This window comes from Oryctolagus cuniculus, chromosome 3 (assembly GCF_051225735.1).
Source record: "Oryctolagus cuniculus isolate XC-2025 breed Fujian yellow rabbit chromosome 3, ASM5122573v1, whole genome shotgun sequence".
Taxonomy (NCBI): domain Eukaryota; kingdom Metazoa; phylum Chordata; class Mammalia; order Lagomorpha; family Leporidae; genus Oryctolagus; species Oryctolagus cuniculus.
Genome location: NC_142869.1, coordinates 64,433,956 through 64,448,309, shown reverse-complemented (window position 1 = coordinate 64,448,309; position 14,354 = coordinate 64,433,956). Strand labels below are relative to the sequence as shown.

The 14,354-nt window shown below is 41.1% G+C and overlaps 1 long non-coding RNA gene across 13 annotated transcripts in view; it reads left to right on the top strand.

Moving 5' to 3' along the window:
• LOC103348788 (uncharacterized) overlaps positions 1–14,354 on the top strand; it is a 188,506-nt gene that overhangs the window by 49,709 nt on the left and 124,443 nt on the right. For 12 of the 13 annotated variants that reach the window (XR_016230772.1, XR_016230768.1, XR_016230765.1 and 9 more), the window contains one exon: positions 14,106–14,234. The exons of the other annotated variant lie outside the window; for it this stretch is intronic. This is a non-coding gene — a long non-coding RNA (uncharacterized LOC103348788). The remainder of the gene's footprint in view (positions 1–14,105; positions 14,235–14,354) is intronic. 13 annotated transcript variants of the gene reach the window in all.

The following is a 14,354-nucleotide window of genomic DNA, read 5'->3' as shown; positions in this document are numbered from 1 at the left end:
CTTACTTTGGCCCATTTCTTAGATGACATGCACATCCACTTAAAGACACTAAATGTATAGAATATGTAAAGATTAGTATCACATGTTTGTGCTAGTGAATTTTAGGCTGTTGAATACCTATTAGCACCATATATCTTGCATGTCCGTCCATTCTCTCTCACCGCCCCCTCAGTTATTCAGCTACACTGCTGAACTATAATTTGCCTATAGCACTAGTCTATGTTCAGAAGGCATTGTTTATATGTCCACTCTGCATTTATGCAGAAAACATAGATACCAACACTGCTGACCATTCACACATCCTCAGTAAGCTACTGGTATAAGCTCTGGGCGGCTGATCATGTTCCAGCCTCCTTCCTTTCTGAACATGTGAATATGGACATGAAAACCCTCAGAAAGGCTCCTTAGAAACATGGGGGCTTGGTCAGAAAGTGGGAAAAGCAGTGAAACCTGAAGAGATAAACATAAAATGTATCATAGAAGCAGCTTATTATTCTTGGGGCTATTGTGACTGTCCCAGGAGTCTCACCGATCAATGAAAAATACAACATTCAAGAATTAAAGTGCTTGCTGAGCAAATGGTCTAAATTCAAAGGGTGGCTTTGTTTTGAGTCACCTGATGAAGTTTTCTCTGTCCTCCCTGGACACAGAGTGGAAGCCACTACTTACCACCTACCACCTGCCCTCCTAACCCATAGCTTTTTACATTAAGGTAGGAAAGTTTTATGTGTATAATTTGTGAAGTTCTCTTGAGCAGACAGTGCTATATAAATGTGAAATGCTGTTATTAATAATAAAGGTTGGCTAACCTAAGAATACTGTGGAATTAAAGTAATGAGATTCTATTTTTAGGCAGACTTGCCAATAACATGCAAGTATGATAAGGCTGTGATTTAAAGCTCTCTTTAACCTTCCATAGCTCTGAGAGTACATTTTCTGGGCTGCCTACGCTCAGTAGTCAGCCGTACAGAGCTCTGTTAATGATAGCGCTAGCTCCAACTTGCATCCCAGCATGCTCAGCTTAAAAACAGGACTGGGTCCTTCCACCGTGGGAGTGCAACTCACAGATCACTTGGCTTCCACAAAACAGGGGCTGGCCTCTCCAGTCACCTTGTGCACTCTGATCATTATCTTTGAAATTATAAAAAAAAAAAAAAAAAACCTCTATAGTGAGTTTGAGATTTTTATATACCTGTAATTATGTGAAGGTATACTATATATTTGGGAGACTCAGTTATGTTTATTTTCAAAGGGGAAAGGATATTTTAACAAAGACCTGAGTTCCAAATGAAAAGAAGGCCTACTCCTCAGAAAAAAAAATAATTAGCTCTTCCTCCACTAATGTTCAGGTCAATGCTTTGTCAATAACAGTAACTCTTCTTCACCAATTTAGTGCAGCCTATAAAGATCGTTATGACTCATAATTACAGATACAGATTTATGTCAAAATGCATATATAAATCTCCAGTTCTAGCTCCGGGTCACCTCTTATCAGAAAGAAAGATTTGTGTAAGGTGACATTCTCCTTGATCCTTGTGGGTATTTTTCTCTTTCCATTTTGGGGGTAGAATGATAAGGTTTTGCTGTCAATGACAAAATATGCCCCAAGGCATATTACGGATTCACAGCTGGAGGGGAGGAGCTGATTTTGGTGGTGGGTAACGGGGGACGGGGGGGGGGGGATAACTGTGAAAATATCCTTTCTGGGATTAATGTTATCTGGCTAAACGAAGAGCACCTTTTGCACACCTACAGGCCAGACACTGTAAATCACAGGGAAGATGATTATCTGAACTCAGGGAGATGGGTTTTTAAATGATTGAGACTCCTGAGGCTGAAGTCTACAGATGAGCTCTGGACCATAGGCAGGCATGGTCCTTCTGTGTTATCAAATTCCATGGAAGGCTGAGTGACCAAGTGAGATGTCAGGCTGGGCTTGCCAAGGATTCTGTCATGCTAGGATTTGGATTGTGATGCATTTCCTGCTAGAAAAATCTTGGTTTTAAATATCACTTGATCTACGGAGGCCAATCTGATGGTGGGGGCAGCATTTCCCAGGCACCCCTAAGGGACATGAAAGATGCACCCTTCCTCTATGTGCGAACAGGTACCTGCTGAGAAGCTATTGGCTTTTCTATTTAGTAACTGCCTGAAAGCTGGATTTGGGACACACCTGTAAGAATATCCCCCAAGAGGCCAGCTCTGTGGCTCAGCAGGTTAAGTCACAGCGTGCAGGGCTGGCATCCCATATGGGTGTCGGTTCAAGTCCTGGCTGCTCCACTTCCAATCCAGCTCCCTACAAATGTGCCTGGGAAAGCAGTGGAGGATGGCCCAAGTCCTTGGGCCCCCGTACCCATGTGGGAGATCCAGAAGAAGCTTCTGGCTTTGGCCTGGCCCAGCCTTGGTCATTGCAGCCATTTGGGGAGTGAACCAACAAATGGAACATCTCCCCCCACCCCATTCTCTCTCTCTATGACTCTTCCTTTCAAATAAATCCACTTTTTCTGCCTGTGTACTTTTTTTGTATCTGCCTATGTTTTTTTTTTTTTTTTTTTTTTTTGGAAAATCCAAACGTTTAATGAAGGACTAAGTGCAGTGTTATACAAAATTATAGAAAATAGTAAGAAAGGTAGCATAATTGACTCCTATAATCCTAGTTTAACATGATACAAACCCCTACAATAACTACCAGTAAAATCCCCAGTACAAAATGTCCTTCAGGAATATAAATGCCAACATGTTAGAAAATACGTTTACAACCCTAACCAGCCACGTACAAAGGATGTACAATATGAGCTAGTTCCATTCTTTCAAGAACCTTAGACTCCCAGGTACACAATTGTAGTATGACAGGTGTCTGCTGACTCAAAAGCCCAACGCCATTTCCTGCAGCCACATTTCTAGTCCCAGAAGTTGGCACCGGTGTGTTCCTCTTTCGAAATGTCCTGGATTTCAGAACTGGGCATCTCGGGCACCTTCTTGCTGCGTATCTTGCTCGTGAGGTTCTGTTGGAGAACCGAGTACCCGCAGAGCTGTGCTCTGCAAGAACATGAGCTCTCCGTCACCTTGACGATCTCCAGGCTGCTACTGGGACAGAGGAAAAGGCACCTTGTTCTCTGCGGTGTTGTGATTCCGCTACACTTGAAGTTGGTCCTGGGAGGGCAGCTCCTGCCAGTAATCCGCAGGCTACTGGGGCTGCTGAGGGTGCGTTCCCCAGCCATTCTGCTGCCATTCTTCACACAGTGGGTAACGAAAACAGCTCTTCTGCTCCTGCAGCTGTTGCATTGCTCCCTGAGCACTGGGAACACCAGGTAGCAGGGAAGCCCAATCAGGCTGCATGTCCCTCATCTCAGACCTGGACCTCCCAAAATGCGGTGTGTATGAAAAAGAATGAAAAAACCTTGCTCCAGGAATGCCACGGGGAAAAGATCCACCTCCTATGTTCCCTTGATGCTCCAGAGCATAGCTCGGTGCCCCTTGAGCACCTCGAACCCCAGAATCCCAGGAGCCATAGAGCCGGCTGGGAACCTCCCATGTGGGTGGAGTGGAGTAGACAGCTCCGCCCAGCACAGCCGCCTGGGCATCGTTGGGAGACCACTCCTGGGCAATCTGCAGGCTTACACCTGGGGGACCTTGGACAGGGAGTGCATACAGCATCCTGGCTTCAAGCACTCTGTGTCTCTTCCTGGCTGTAGCCTGGCTCTTTTATTTTGGAACCAGTTGTTGATTGTGTAACATGAACAATGGAGTTGTTGGGCCAGTTCCTCCTTGGTCATAAAGTTGGAATAAGGACTCTCTGCAAATAATTGATTCAGTATCTGCAGTTCATCAGGTGTAAATTGATGGTGTGCTTTTCCTTGTCTTCTTCCATGTTGTGTTTCTATGTTGTCATGACCATCTCCATTGGAAGCCATGTCTGGGAGCCCTCCTGAGACAGTCTTCCTGAGCAGTGAAGTGAGGGAGGCTGGCACAGCGTTCATTTAATATAAGCCTGAGATGGCCACCCTAGGCACGCCTTAGACCCAGCCCTTCTCCAGCCCCTGCCACACCCTACACACAGCTCCTCTACTAGAAATGATAGTAGGTGTTTAACATCACAGCTTTCAGAAAGTGTTAATAAAAATACACACAAAAATTAAACACTCACCTGCCCTATGACCAGGCAATTTCACTTCTGGGAACACATCCAAAAGAAGCAGGTAGTCTATGTCCACAAGAAGACTTGTGCAAGGATATTCATTCCTGATTTAATCATTAGAGCTCAATCCTGGGGACAACCCAAATGTCCGTCAACAGGGGAATGGATAATCATATCGTCATATATCCCTGAATTCAGCATTAAAAGGCAGTGAACTACCAATATTCATACAACATAGATGAGTCTGAAAAATGTTGCGTGAAAGATACCAGACACAAAAGGATCCATAGTGTGTGAATCCATTTACATGAATTTCAAGGACAGGAAAAACCAAGCCATGGAACCAGAAGGCGAATACGAAGGCGCTTCCGAGAGCTGGGGAGTTCTGACTAGAGAGGCAACTCTCTGGGTGATGAAAATGTTTTATACCCCAATCTAAGCTGTGGTTAATATGGTATATACATATGTAAAAAATTCATTGGGCTGTGCACTTAAGATTTGTGCATTTTACTATTTGTAAATTATAGCTCAATAAATAAACATTTTTAAAAGCTATGTGAAAGAATACATGGAGAAAAGCTCATCTTGTAAGAAAGCAAATGTGATCAAACACAGACAAAATCATGTAGATATTCTAAAGAGTAACTGGAAGAGAATAAATGAAAAATTCGAATCTTTCATCTTTTCTCACTTTTATTACAGGATTTCACTTTTATCATAGGACATGAAAATGCTGGGGCTGAGAGAAGATATCATCGTTCTAAGATATGTTTAGGAATTAGCCTTCAAAGGTTAATTTGCAGAATGTTCCTCTTAAATTGGGAGCTGCTTCATTTGCAAGTTTCTCCATAGGAAATGATGTTGCTTAAGCATAAACAACCAGGAAATGGATATTTTGAGTTGATTCATAACTTGTGTTAACAATATATCAAGGAGTTAATGATAGTGTTAGTCTCAAGCCTATGTTCAGTAAAATATATTTCATTCTTTTGGATATTTACATTAATTAAGGTAAAAAGGTATAATGTTTTATGACAAAATTTTTATTAAATCCACATTTCTCATTTTCATACAATATACTTCAGTCCCTTTGTGTTTGTGTTAGGATAAAGTTGTTAAAGGAAGTCTTCATGGGGTCCTTGCCTTCCTGTGTCCCCATTGAAACAAAAGCTTATTTTTCAGTAGCAATCATGACAGAACTTCCACATGGCATCTGCTACTCATTATTCAGTTGACATTTCCATTTCTGGAATTCTAGAGTTTGTCTGAAATCATTAGTGACATTTACAAAATGCTTGCTGAATTTTAAAATGGACCCTAGAGATCACCAAGTCTTTCCTCCTCATTTAAGATGAGGAAACTGAGATCAGGGAGGGTTAAGTGACTTGCCTGGGTTCAGCTTCTCTGGCTGACTTCTTGTGTAGAATTTGGATGCCTTCCTCGAACTTTGTGATAACAGCAGATCCTCTGATCAAAGGGACATTGCCGCTGCACCATTGGTGAGCACGTGCGCATTTTGTAGAGTGAGGAGTCCAGATAAACATGGTCTTTGGGACCTAGAATATTTACCAGTTGTGGGATTCTGTTTGCCATCTCCAGATAGCTGCCCCACAGGGATGCTTCTGTCACTCACTCGGGGCTGAGTCTGTCTATCCCACTTATCAGTAATTCATGCCTTTGAACTCTAGGAGACAGAGGGACATCTGCAATGTGGCCTGGGAGCAACATTGCCTGGGTTCACTTCTCATTTCACTACTTAACTAGCTCTGTACCTGAATTCATTGCTCTACAGATCTCGAGTTCCTAAGCTGCAAATTGAGAATAATATTACTATACCTCATTTTTTTTAAGGATTTAAATTAAATGATGCAAATCAAATCAGCCTGGCTTTAGATCATTTTGGAATTTTAGAAAAGAAAGTTATGCTGCATTCTATTTGGCTCGGCTTCCCCACTACACAGTTCTGCATGTCCTCTTCCTTGGCCTGAATGTCCCCTTTCCATGGTGTCCTTGCTCAGGCTCCCTTTCAACTCTTCATCATTGTCCCCCACACCCGTCTGATTTTCTTGTTCTTTTTTTTTTTTAAATGAGCATTTTAATTTGACTTCTTGTATATATTTATATATTTTTTTTTTGAAAAGGCAGAGTTAGACAGTGAGAGAGAGACAGAGAGAAAGGTCTTCCTTTTTCCGTTGGTTCACCGCCCCCAAGTGGCCGCTGTGGCTGGTGCGTTGCGGCCACTGATCCGAAGCCAGGAGCCAGGTGCTGCCCAAGGACCTGGGCCATCCTCCACTGCACTCGTATATTTTTTAAAAAAATATTTATTTATTTATTTGAAAGAGTTATATATAGAGAGGGAGAGACAGAGAGATCTTTCATCTGTTGGTTCACTCTCCAGATGGCCGCAGTGGCCAGGGCTGGGCTAGACTGAAGCTAGGAGCTTCATCCAGGTCTCCCACATGTTGCGGTGGAAGCTCAAACACTTGGTCATCTGCTGCTGCTTTTCTAATGCCACAAGCAGGGAGCTGGATCGGAAATGGAGCCTTCAGGACACAAACAGGCAACCACGTGGGATGCCAGCATCACAGGTGACAGCTTTACCTGCTATGTCACAATGATGGCTGCGTACTAGTGGCTTTATTTTATTTATTTGAAAGTGAGGAAGAGAAAGATTGGCAGAGAACTCCCATCTGCTGATTCGGTTACCAAATGCCTGTAATGGTCTTTCATCTGCTGGTTCACTCCCCAGATGGCTGCAACGGCTGGAGCTGCACCGAACTGAAGCCAGGAGCCAGGAGCTTCTTCCTAGTTTCCCACAAGGGTGCAGGGACCCAAGGCCTTGGGCCATCTCCTACTGCTTTCCCAGGCCATAGCAGAGAGCCGGATCAGAAGAGGAACAGTCGGGTCTTGAACCGGTACCCATATGGGATGCTGGCGCTTCAGGCCAGGGCATTAACCCACTGCACCACAGCTCATTAGAGGGGCTGTTGCTGTAGCATAGTGGGTAAAGCCACCATCTGCAATGCCGGCATCCCATATGGGCACTTGTTTGAGTCTTGGCCGCTCCACTTCTGATCCAGCTCTCTGCTATGGCCTGGGAAAGCAGTGGAAGATGACCCAAGTCCTTGGATCCCTGCACCCACGTGGGAAGACCTGGAGGAAGCTCCTGGCTCCTGGCTTCAGATCAGCACAGCTCTGACCATTGTGGCCATTGGGGAGTAAACCAGCAGATGGAGAACTCTCTCTGCCTGTCCTCTCTCTGTATAACTCTGACTTTCAAATAAATAAGTAAATCTTAGAAAAAAAAAAGCTCATGTGAAATGGGATTAAAATAAATCTACTTTGGTACAGAAAGTTTTGAAATCGATGCATAGCTTTTTATAATATACATATTCCATGAATTTTTAAAAAGACCTTTCACATTTAGGATATTTATAGTATAGTCTATTATTTTTAATTGACAAATAAGAATTGTATATGTTTATTATCTTCCAACATGAGGTTCTGAAATATGTATTTGTTATGGAAAGGTTAAACAAAGCTAATTAACATACACCTTGGTTCATATACTTATTTTTTTGTAGAGACAACTCAAGATCTCAGCAATTTTGAAGCATACAATACACAGTTATTATAGCATCATGTTGTTCAACAAATCTCTTAAACATATTCTTCCTAACTGAAATTTTATATTTTGATTGTAACCAACATCTCCACAATCCTCTCTCTGCTTTTGGTAGACATAATTTTATTCTTTGTTTCTGTAAGTTTGAAATCAAGCAGTATTTGTCATTCTGTGCCTGGCTTCTTTCACACAACATATTGTCTTCTGGGTTCATTCGTATTTTTTGCAAGTGACAGGATTTCCTTCTTTTTAAAAGGTTGAATAGTATTCCATTTCCTGTATAAGCCACACTTTCTTTACCCATTCATCTGTTGGTGGACACATAGATTGATTCCATATTTTGGCAGTTGTGAACGGTGCTGCAATAAGCGTGTAAGTGCAGATATCTTTTGAATACACTAATTCATTTCTTTGTATATACAGAGGGCTTTGAAAATATTCATGGAAAAGTGCATTTGTGAAATGAACTATGCGTGGACTTCAAAAATTTTTTAATTTTTTTTATTTAGTTAGAGAGAGAAAGATGAAGAGAAGAGTGGCAAGGAGAGGAAGGGAGGGGAGAGAGAAAGAGAGGAGGAGTGGGGGGAATACAGACCTTCCATCTGCAGGGTTCACTCCCCAAATACCAGGAAGCCAGGAATTCAATCCAGGTGTCCCATGTGGGTGACAGAAATCCAACCCCTGGAGCCATCACCTGTCGCCTCCCAAGGTCCACATGAGCAAGAAGCTGGACTGGAGTCAAATCCAGGCACTCCATCATGAGATGCTGGTGTCCAAATGGGCAGCTTAACTGCTGTGCCGAAAGGTCTGACCCTAAAATTTTTTTTCACCAAAACAAACATTTTTTAGTTTTTTTTTCTGTGAACTTAAAAAAATACCCTTCAAGAGGGATTGTAGGGTGATATAGTGGTTCTGTTTTTGATTTTCTGATGTATCTTCTCTTTTCTCGTTATTCCCCCATTCATCCAACAAATACGGTTGTCAACTGTGTATCACTGTGGCACACAGCAGAGAAGAATGCACAAGCACTCCTACCATCACAGAGTTGAATTCCAGGAGCTTCTTTGTCTCTGAGCCTCTTGGGTCTTGGTTTTTTTCCTCCACTGCCAACCATTATGTTTTTACAACAGTAGCAGATAACTCCCTGCAACCGTGTGGCCAGTTTCAACATTACTTGTTTCAGGTTATAAGGACTAGACATGCCTCATTCTTAAAATACAGCCCAAAACTATATTTATTACGTTTTGAAGTCTGACATCATTTTCTCTTTAGACTCTCTTCAATGACACTAAAATACTTAATGGGAGCATTTCTTTTGAATGAAGGAAACTGCATTATTTTAATTTACCTTATATGCCTGAATATCTGTGTTATTTGGACAATTAGTTAATGGATTTTTTTCATATTTCATGGTCTAATTTTGTTCATGGTAAGTTGCCCATTGATTTTTTTCATGATTTAAATAGATTTTTTTTTGGTTGTGCCATTTGTCTCACCAATATTTCTGTTTTTATTATAGAAATGGTAGCAATGATAGTATTTAGAGTTTGGTGGTCATAGCATGGACTTTCATGTTTAAGTTTGAATGATAGGTCTGGTGTAATGCTCGCAGTCAGGTTCTGTTACTCTCACTGTGGATGATTAACAGAGATATGATACAATTCTCACACCAAAATTGGTAGCAACTTACACTATGCTAGGCCAAGCAGAATTCAGGATATCCTAAAGTGATCATTGTTCCTTTAGGTAGTGGTGATTCGATGAAGTATTGGGAAGGTAAGTGTAGTGATCAAGATTCAGTGGAAGTTCTCTGCCACATAGAAGCTATTTTCAGAATTGTTAATGGCATGTTCATCCCAGTGACCACAGTGAAATTAACAGGAAATGGAGACATTTTTGCTAATTGACTAGGTTCAAAACATAGGGGAATGCACAAACCTTTCCTGTTTCAAAGGGCAGTTTTTTAAAGCACTATGACTACCCCACATTATTCCACCCTGAAGAGGCAGTTGGTTGTTCCCATCACAGAGATGCATTCCAGGGTACAGAGCTATGCAGGAATGTAATGTGAAGCAAAACGCAGTTGAGAAGACATGAATTGCAATTATGAATGGCAGTTTTGGATTGCAACAAAAAAAATCAGTTGGGTCCATATCTATTAAAGTGAAATAGATTTTAGAATATGCCTGGATTTTCTACACAGGAATTCCAGAAAATTTCTTGGAATTCATAGCAAGTCAAGGCCTTTTCTCAGTTACGAGATTTAACTAAATGAAAAGTCAAATAAAATAATTCAAATTAATAAAACAATAACATTTGTAGAATATATTTCATTTGACAAACATACGCAAAGTACTGGCATTATTGTACTAACTTTTATTTTAACCCTATGAGATTAGCACTTTGTAATATCCCTTTAACAGCTGAAGAAATTGAGACATGGAAAGATCAAAAATTTCCCCAAGGTCCAACAGTCAGTATTTGGGACTGGGATTCCATAGCCTGTACTTTAAACCATGGTTTTCTTTTTCTTTTTTTTTTTTTTTTCATGGTACCTCTCAGGCTTTGGCAAAAGAAAAGGGAAGTCTGTATTATTCTCTTTTATTGCATGCTGTTTATTCAAAGGTCAAATTCATATCTCTTCCAGATGGATATTTTGTGGTTGTTTCTGGACCGTGGCTTATGATTCTTCCCAGGAACCCCTTTGACTTAAGGTGCTCATATCCAACTTTAAAAGTGGCCCCATCTAAGTAGCTTAAAATGGTCTGGGGCCTGTTTGAAATCCTTTCAGTAAACATCCTACTGGCTTGGGGTGGTTTGGGGGTTTGTATTTAGTATTAAGTGTCTGCTACCTGCACTCAGAAGATAGCTTGGTTTTATATCTCCCAAACTGCTTGTTGCTAAAGGCAAAATGTCGAATGGGGACTGGTGGAAATTCACCGAGCTGTAGAAATTAGGTGCAACAACTACATTCAAAGCAAGCGGCAGGTGTTGTAAATCTGAACTTTGTTTTAGAGGAAAAAGAAAGAATAAGTAAAACATGTGACACTATAAGCTGCAACTTGCCAAGGTGAAGACAGGTTTCCTAAAGCAGCAATTAGGCCTTTCCACAAAAAAAATCGTGCTTTCTTTCCAATCGCACTTAAAATATGTGTGTGTACTACTAGTCAAACAATGCCCTATACCTTGTGCGGTTGTGTGAGGGCAGCCTATTGAAATCCTTGCTTAGTGTATACTAAGTTGATCTTCTGTATATGAAGGTAATTGAAAATGAAACTCGATGAAGGGCGGGATGGGAGAGGGAGTGGGAGAGGGGAGGGCTGCGGGAGGGAGGGAGGTTGGTGGGGGGAGCCACAACAATACAAAAGTTGCACTTTGTAAATTCACATTTATTAAATAAAAAAAATTAAAAAATGAAAAAAATATGTGTGTGTAACACAGGTTCCTCAACAATCATGTTCTACAAGGCCATTGCATCTCTTTCAGGGCATTTTTCTTTCCCCAATATTTATTTTAAAAATTTTCTGTTATATTACTTGAAAGGCAGAGAAATAAGGGGAAATCCTCTATCCAGTACACTCTTTAAATGCCCCCAACTGTTGGGGCTGTGTCAGGCCTAATCCATGAGCCAGTAACTCCATCTGGGGACCCAGTCACTTGAGCTGTTACCTGCCACCTCCCGGGGAGCAAGAAGCTGGAATTGGGAGTGGGGTCAGGACTCAAACCTAGGCACTCCCATATGGGAAGTGGGCATCTTAGAAGGCATCACTGTTGCTTTTCAAATGCCCACCCCTCTTTCCCAGCATTTGAAAAAAATCTTACTGTTAAAGTAATTCATGTTAATTGTAGAACATCAAGATACATGAATAAAATAAAATGTTATAATACAGAAATAACCACTGTTAACATTTTAGTATACTGTATCCTGCGAATATTTACTTTATATACACAGACACAAGTTTCAGTGTAAACTGTTCTTTTTAGCACGGAATCTTTCCATCTTATTAAACATTGCTTGACAGCCTTGATTTTAGTGGTCATTTACTATTCTGTGTGTGATTATTTCATATCTTAACCATAACCATGTGAGAGAAATTGACAATTTCCAGTTTTACACTGTTGTAAGCAACGCAGCACTGAACACTTTTATAGCTAAATCTTGGTACATATTCATGATTGTTTTTCTTAAAATAAATTCCTGTAAATGAACATAATAACACCAAGAGCTTAGAAATTAGACTGCCCAGTTGCTTCTCCAGGTGACATCAGTTTACTTTCATGCAACATGACCTTTCTTTCTTTTTAAAAAATATTTATTTGAAAGGCAGTGTGACAGAGGAGGAGAGATACAGAGAGCTTCCTTCCGTTGTTTCACTCACCAAATGGCCGCGACAGTCGGGGCTGGGCCAGGCTGAAACCAGGAGCCAGGAGCTCTTTCTGGGTCTCCACATGGGTGGCAGGGATCAAAGTACTTGGGCCAGCTTCCACTGCCTTCTGAGGCACATTCGCAGAGAACTGGATCAGGATTAGAAAGAGCACTGCTATATGGGATGCTAGCATCACAGGTGGTGGCTTAACCTGCTGCACCACAATGCCAGCCCCCAACATGAGATTTCTGATCATTCTTTGGAGCAGTTTAGTAAACTTTTACTTCTAGACACTATATGTCCAGTGGACGGCCAATAGGCTGATTGTCAGTCACCTTTCTACTCATTTCTTTATGTTTCTCAGGCTTTATATTTTGCAGTATGGCACTTCAGTAAGGTTATTGTAAAGGAGATCAGTGGTAGACGAGCAGAATGGAGAAAGTAAGCACGTGGGGCCGGCATAGTGGCATAGGGGATAAAGCCACTGCCTCCAGCACCTACATCCCATACAGACATTTGTTCAAGTCTTGGCTGTCTCACTTCCAATCCAGCTCCCTGCTAATGCGCCGGAGAAAGCAGGGAAGATGGCCCAAGTCCTTGGGCCTCTGCACCCACGTGGGAGACCTTGTTGAAGTGTTCTCTCTCTCTCCCTTCCTCCCTGCCCCTGTAACTCTTTTCATTCCTATAAATAAGATAAGCCTTAAAAAGGAAGAAGGAAAAAAGGAAACACACTATCCTAGCTGGACTCTCGTGGCTATAGGGCTTTCGTTGTGACAGTCCTATAGCAAGGAAAGAAGTGATGCTCTTGTTTTCATTCTGTTTCTGTATGAGAAACATCATTATAACGTATGCAAGCAAACAGACAACAACCAAATCTTGTGGGTTGTTTCAAAGTCGTGCCCTGCTCAGTGCGTCTTCTGCATTGTGTGTGTTTCCTCAGTGAGCCAGCGTGGCCTACTGTGGTGACCTACCAGGACTCTGGTCTTTAGACCCCAGAGAACTTGTTCAGTAATTGAACTGGTCTCCTGGAGGGATGACAGTTGCTGTCAACCCTTAAGGGACAACTTGAAGAAATCAAATCCCAGCCTTTTATTTTTAGAAAACACGTACAGTGGGCAATCATTTCTTTCCCATATGTATCTCATATGTATAAAGGAGCAACGTGACTACTTAGAGGGCTAGCTCTAATAATGAAATGAAAAATAAATATACTTATTCAAATAAGATGAGTCTACTTTAGATAAAATAGTGTTATTATAGAGTACCAGCCCTTCATTACCCAGTTATGTAATGACACTTCAGCCCAAACTGCTTTAATTTTAAATAATTTACTTGTAGAGTCATACAGAAGAGAAATTATGTTTTCATTTCTTTTGTGAACAAGCAAAAATAAGTAATTTAGTGTGAAAAGTCCTAGGGATTAGACCAGATGAGCTAATGTGGTTCATTGACCACAAATAAGAAAATAGAGCTCTGATAATAAGACATCTAGCAAACAGGTATAGTTAAAGCAAAAATAGGTTTTGTAACCTAAATATGAGCCTAAATATTAAGTCGCTACAGGAATAGGCTTAGTTCAAGGATGTATACACCAGAGTTATTATCCATTATTCCTGGGACAGCTGGAAGCTGTGTAGCCTATGGATTGAGTATAAATATGTCAAAACTGGATTGACTCAATGGTTATTTGAAACTGGCTTATCTAAAGGAAGGCTTTCTAATATCACATCTTTTCTTTATAAAATATAAGTTGGTGCTCCACTAAATTTTACTATGTTCTAAATGCCATCTTTCCTCAAAATCCCTCAACTCAAACTAGTTTACTGAGGTGCATACACCTCTTCTTAACCACAAATAAAGCAGTTAAGGATTCCACAGCAAGTTTTTTTAATGCGTATTTTTGGTTTGTCTTTATCTTGTCCTGCACTCTGAAATCAGTTCTAAAAATCATAGCCTCTCTGATTCTGTATTTTAGCAGCAGAAGACCTTTGTAAAAACATGAAGGTTGGCATACTCCTGGAAGGAAGGAAGACTTTGAACCATGAAACACACACTGATCATGAAGTTGGTAATATCACTGGAACTCATTACAGACCATACCCAGGTCAGTGAACAACCTCATCCAGTTGGTGTTAGAATCATTTTAACAGGCCTGAATTTTTGAGTATGGCAACAAATCAACCAAGATGATGTGTGGATACCCAAAAGAAGGATCTCCCAAAAC